This window comes from Vombatus ursinus, unplaced genomic scaffold (genome assembly GCF_900497805.2).
Source record: "Vombatus ursinus unplaced genomic scaffold, bare-nosed wombat genome assembly UNPS02001419.1, whole genome shotgun sequence".
Taxonomy (NCBI): domain Eukaryota; kingdom Metazoa; phylum Chordata; class Mammalia; order Diprotodontia; family Vombatidae; genus Vombatus; species Vombatus ursinus.
Window position 1 is genome coordinate 21,813,021 of NW_020941197.1, and position 6,591 is coordinate 21,819,611.

The window sequence follows — 6,591 nt, forward strand, 5'->3', positions numbered from 1 at the left end:
TTCCTTCCTTCCTTCCTTCCTTCCTTCCTTCCTTCCTTCCTTCCTTCCTCCCTTCTGTCATCACACAGCTAGTATCTAAAGCAGTATTTGAACTCAGGTACTTCCTGACTCCAGGATTGGTGCTCTATCCTCTGTGCCACATAGCTCCCCTTAGTTCTTGGTCATATGGAATGATCTTAAGCCCCCTCACCATTTTAGTCATCTTCTTTTGAATGTTCTCCAGGTTATCAATACTCTCCCTAAAATGAAGTACATAGAACCAAACATAATACTCTGTATGTGATCTAGTCAGAGCATGGTAGCTCTTTCACGTTTCTCATTTGAGATAATTTACCTTTCTGAATGCAACCCAAGATTGTATTAGCTTTCTTGTGTGGAACTTTTATTGATTGATTGAGGCAATTGGGGTTAAGTGACTCGTCCAGAGTCACACAGCTAGTGAGTGTTGTGTGTCTGAGGCCAGTTTTGAACTCAGATCCTCTAGACTCCAGGTCCGGTGCTCTGTCCACTGAGCCACCTACCTGCCCTTGGAGCTTTTATTTTTCTAAATGAATTTTGTTATGGACCAGCTGGGTGAGTCACTTAACCCCATTGCTGAGTCCCCCCCCCCAAAAAAAGAATTTTGTTACTATTTTGTCTAGTTCTATTGTATTTAGATTGGGATAGCACTAAACTTGTACATTGATCTTTGTAAAGTTTATTATGTTGGCATAACCTGGTCATGAGCACATAATGTGATCCCAACTGTTTAAGTTATTCTTTGTTTCTTTAAGGAACATTCTGTAGTTGTATCTATACAGGTAAATAATGTAACTCCCAGATACCTTATGCATTTTGTAGTTATTTTGAATGGAACTACCCCAGATTTTGTTCCTGCTAGATGGAAATTATATTAATTTGTAGTTGTTTTTGTTGTTTAGTTGCTTTTTGTTTGTTTGTTTGTTTTACAAAGAAACTGGAATGGTTTGCCATTTCCTTCTTCAGCTGATTTCACAGATGAAGAACTTAGGCAAATGGGGTTAAGTAACTTGCCCAGAGTCACACAGCTAGTAAGTATCTGAGGCCAAATTTGAACTCAAGAAGATGAGCCTTCCTGACTCCAGGTCCGGCACTCTATCTACTAAGCCGCCTAACTGTCCTGATACTGATTTATGTATGTTTATTTTGTAACCTGCTACTTTATTGAAGCTATAGTCTCAATTAGTTTCTTTGCTGATTCCCTGGGATTTTCTAAGTAAATGGTCATATACTTAGCAAATAAGAATAGTTTTGTCAGAAGAGGGCTTTCAATCAATTAATAACATGTAAATGCTCAGGCATGGTGGCATACACCTGTAGTCTATAGTGGGAGAGGTAAGGCCTCAAAGATCACTTCTGTTCAGGAGTTCTGAGTTGTAGTAGGGCTAAATTTGATCAGATGTTCGTACTGTCTGATGTCATTGATCCCCTGGGAGTAGAGGGCCACCAGGCTGCCTAAGGAGGGGTGAAAAAAGAGCAGGTCAAAAGCTGCCATGCTAATTAGTAGTGGGACTGAGGCTATTACACTTCCAGCTTGGGTGAGATAGGAAGCTCAATCTCAAAACAAAACAAAATAAACAAACAAAAACCCTAACTACTTTCTGGCCCCAGTATAGGGATTCTTAGCTGGAGTCCAGATGACCAAGGGGTTACTGGAAAGATTTTAGGTGGTCCATGAACTTGGATGGGGGAAAAAGTACATCTTTTTTTTTTTTTACTCCTATATATTTTATTATATACATTTAAAAACATTTTGAGAAGAGGTCCATAGGCTTCACCAGATTTCCAAAGGAGTCTACGACACATACTCACGATTAAGAACATTTGGACTAGTAGAACAGTGTCAGAGGAGTCATGCAGATACCCTGCTTCATTGCAGTCTTTATTTATTCTGGAACAAGTATCTTTTTGTATGAAAATTCATTCTTTAAACCCTGTTTCCCTCAAATAAATTCTCCAAGTCATATCTTCTAACCAGATGCCTGCTGTTCTGTTAAGTAAATGATTAATGATGCATTTTTGGCTTGTGTAAGCACTTTTGCTGACAATTCAGTTCAACAAATATTTATTAATTGGGCAAGGCATGAGAGGCACCAGCAGTATATAGTATGTATCATTGGCAAGACTATTAGTTTCTCATTCCCCAAGTGACTCTTTAAGACTATGAGTTTTATTCAAGTGTCTGATCTGTAGCATTGCAAAGAGGTTTTATATCAGGAGTTCTGCATACTTATGAAATAACAAGTCAGACTGAAAAAAGGGGGTGGGGCAAGGCATTGTGCTAGACACTTGCCAAATCTTTGAATGCTTTTCTACCAACATGTAGAGTGAGGCTGCTAAGATGGTGCCTATGGCTGTCTTACACACCTCACTTAATATTGTGATTCAATGACTTGCTCAAGGTCTTAGTGTGTTGGGACTTAGGATTCAACAGGTTCTGACAAGAAGTTTCTACCACTTGGCACAAAAAAGACAACTGGAGTACTCTGGCTTCAGAATGATGATTACTGATTTACAAAGTGGGATCTGGTACACTTGAACTCATGTTCTAACTCCTAGTTCAATGTTGATTTCACCGCTCTACACTACCTCTTAAACATTTCTATGTATGATATAATAATACCTATATTTTAGCTCTCAATATCCCTTGATCACTTGAGCAGGGCCAAAGCCCCTGAAAACTATCTACTCTACCTGTTTCTGATTGTCACCACGAAACAATCTTGACAGAACAAATGGGAAGACTGGTAGAATTGTATGTGAATTATCAATGAGATGATGCCAGTTTTTTGGTTAAATATCATAAGTAAGTTATGAATTCCTGTTAGGAACCAAAGTTCTAAATTGTATATCTTCTATCATAGAGCATATTTTTTGTGAATACTGAGTGACTGGAAATTTTCATTACAAGCTACAATATGTACAGAGGGAGTGACCCAGCATGGTGAGAGGATTTAAAACCATGCCATAAAATTATCATTTGAAGGAAATGAGCATATTAAACCTGGAGAAGAAAAGTATAGAGATACATGATAGCTGGTTTCAAGTATTTGAAGGACTTTTATGTAGAAGGCTAAGACTCGTTTTGCTTAGACACCAAGGAAAAGGTAGATTTTTTTACTCAAGGACAAACTTTCTAACCATTAGAACCTTCCAGTTTGGAATGAACTAGCTCAGGAGGAATTAACTCCCCCATCACTGAATGTCTTCAGATAAAAGGTGGATCATCATTAATAATGAGTAATCATGGAGAATTCCTCTTCAGATATGAGATGGACTAGATGACTTTTAACATCCCATCCAACTCTGAGATTCTGTGATTTTTTTTTCTTTTTTTCTTTCTTTCTTTCTCTTCTTTTTCTTGTTTGCTTAGGCAATTGGGGTTAAGTGCCTTGCCCAGGGTCACACAGCTAGTAAGTGTCAAGTGTCTGAGTCTAGATTTGAACTCAGGTCCTCCTGACTCCAAGGCCAGAGCTCTACCCACTGTGCCACCTAGCTGCCCTGATTCTTTGATTTTCTTAGCATGTGTCTCATCTTCACAGTTGACTGAAAGATACAAAGAATGCAAGATCCTGTTGAATGTGTGCATTGGTTATCCATACATGCATATGTACATGCATACATTCATACATATACATGTACATTGTTTGTCCTTTGTTTTCAAAGAGGACCAGTGACATCACAGGTGATGTCTTGTGTATGAACTGGATTTAAGTGAGGCACAGTTGCACAAAGTCATCAGGTTCATTTTCTCCTTCTGAGTCCAACGGCAAGACAAAAGTCAGGCTGACTGGCAACGGCCTGGGATGCGGTGGATGACCTTGATGTCTGATACCTGACCAAGCTCTGAGAGCTCTGAGGAGCCTGTTCCAGCTACCTTCATGGCCATGGAGCAAATGGTTCTCATCTACCCATTCCACTGGGGAAAGCCTTTATATGCTTGGGGTAGACATCCCCCTCTCAGGGGTGAGGAACCTGCAGCCTCGAGGCCACATGTGGCCTTCTAGATCCTTGGGAGCAGCCTTTTGACTGAATCCAAGTTTTATAGCACAAATTTTTTTTTTATTAAGGGGATTTGTTCTATGAAGTTTGGATTCAGTCAAAGGGCTGCATGCGAGGACCTGGAGGGCCACGTGTGGCCTGGAAGGGTTGCAGGTTCCCCACTTCTGCTAACTCACCACTGGATTTGAGGCCTGTTGGTTACCCTTAACCTGGTTTAGCCCATCTGCCAAGATGGTTTATCAGGGTGTGACCGCTGCACGTACTACAACTTCTCGGAGCCACAGTTGAGAGTCGGGTGAACTAGGTTGGCACCAAAGATGGATGAGCATCCATGAAAAGGGTTCAGCAAGCCCTCAAATCAGAGGTGCTAATCTTCCTGAACACTATACGTGTGTGTGTGTGTGTGTGTGTGTGTGTGTGTGTGTGTGTGTGATTTGACTTGGCATAGCAAAACATACCCTTCAGGGTTTTTCTCCGACAAGATGTCCCCATGCACGTTAAAATCATAGAGTATCCCTTGATAGATGCAACCACAAAGATGCCTTTGTTGACTGATCAGTGTCACAATTCATCAAACAAGAAGAAGGCTTACCAAAGGTGTTTGTCATTATCAGGGAAGATGTCTCATACAGAGCGCCTAACTGAAAAGGGGTTCCCTACAGGTGGTGAAATCCTCCTGATGATCCTGGTTGCAGATTATATTATGCTAACTGCTTAAAACCTTAGAGTCCTATGGGGCCTCTTCAGTGAGATCCCTCACCTTGTAAAAGAGTTTAGCTTAACAGTCTACACAGAGAAATCAAATGGATGAAAAATACTTTTTTGTTCAGATTGTGGCATGCTGTGAGATAGGCAGTCTTTTAATTTAGACCATCAGTACATTGTGACCCCAAAATTCCAATCCACAACAAAGAGAAACTGAGGCAGGACTTGGCGCAGTTTCAATTTATTAGGGAAACTAGTGGTCCCTAAGAAATTGGATCCAAGACTTTACTCTGAAGTCATGAACCCCTCTACCCCACAGTTTGCTTCTTTCATAGCAACTAAGGGGATGCCCAAAATAGATTGAGGTGGCACAATTTTTTGATTGGCCAATTCCAAAAGGGGAAATTCACATGATCATCCAAAGGGAAATGTCCCTCAGTCACCAAAGTTGAATCATCAGGCTTTCCACATGTATCAATTATGAGCATTTAGTCAGTGACTAGGCAACAGGATTCTGAGACTTTCCACTAGCATTTTATAAACATTGGGCACAAAAGAATCAAGTAATAGGGGAAACTTGTTTTCTGAAACACAGAAGCTCTCAGAGGACATTTATAGGAGTCAGGGGGAGGACAGCAAGTTTCTATCTTTATTCCTAACACTTAATACAGGCCTAAATAACAAACTATAAATCTATCAATTAAAAGCAATATTATCATCTGTACATAGAGAGTCAATTAATTCCAACCTACGGGATTCTTATCCTAACAATTAATTCTATACTATTTATCTTACTTATAGACAATCACTGGTACCAATACATCATGATGAACTGAGTAAATACTGATTAAATGAGTAGAAATATCAAAATTATTCTCATAACATCTGTCCTTGACAGATACTACAGACAGACAATTAGCCAGGACTAGAATTAAAGAAGAGAAAAAGTGGGGTGGATTACATTTGGGAAAATTACACAAACTTTAGAATCCCATGCTGTTTTCCCGACACAGACTCCATATTTTTCCATCACCTTTTAAAGGGATGTTATGTGGTTATGAATTGTAGAATACCATAGTATCCATAGAATAGATGGACAACAATGGACAACAAAGAGCTACATATCAGCGAGCAGGATACGACTACTAGTGATTTACAGACTCATCTGAGTATCTCCTGAATGTTGGAACTTATGATGTTTTGTGTAATGAAAGAATAACGACAAGGGAAATTGGAACCCTTTATGGCTGTATCCATCAACATTTAGTAGACTCTCTTTGAATATACCAATCATGTATAAGCTAGTTAAAGGAGATCACAGGAGTTGGTAAAAATCACTTTGGTTCACTTAAGGGCTCATCAGTTATGTTCATCAGTTATTCCAATGGTCTCTCTCTACTTCTTCCTGGGGGAAGGGATTTGGTCCGATTCAAGTACTTTAGGATGTGATCTGTATCATGGAAGGGAGTCACCAAATGGATTAGATCACAGACTTATTAAAGTATTGAAGTAAATGTCTTTCACTTTTTTTTTTGTCCAGGAAGTAAGGATACAGCACAGTTATGATCACCACCATTTTATAAGCAGGGACAGACACAAAGATATCTTATTCCTTATCCAACATCAGTAGCAATAACTATATCTAGTGTGCTATCCTTTGGGCTTCATTTTGACATTGTCCTCAATATCCCATATAGCACTTGTTTTTGCTTCTAGAAATTAATGCCCTTGTCACTAACTAGCTGTGTGACCCTGGGAAAGTCACTTAACCCCAATTGCCAAAAAAAAAAGAAAGAAAGAAAGAAAGAAAGAAAGAAAGAAAGAAAGAAAGAAAGAAAGAAAGAAAGAAAGAAAGAAAGAAAGAAA

General features: G+C 39.4%; 1 protein-coding gene across 1 annotated transcript in view; it reads left to right on the top strand.

Moving 5' to 3' along the window:
* The window catches only part of TMPRSS7 (transmembrane serine protease 7), an 85,360-nt gene that overhangs the window by 70,865 nt on the left and 7,904 nt on the right, over positions 1-6,591 (top strand). The window lies entirely within an intron of this gene.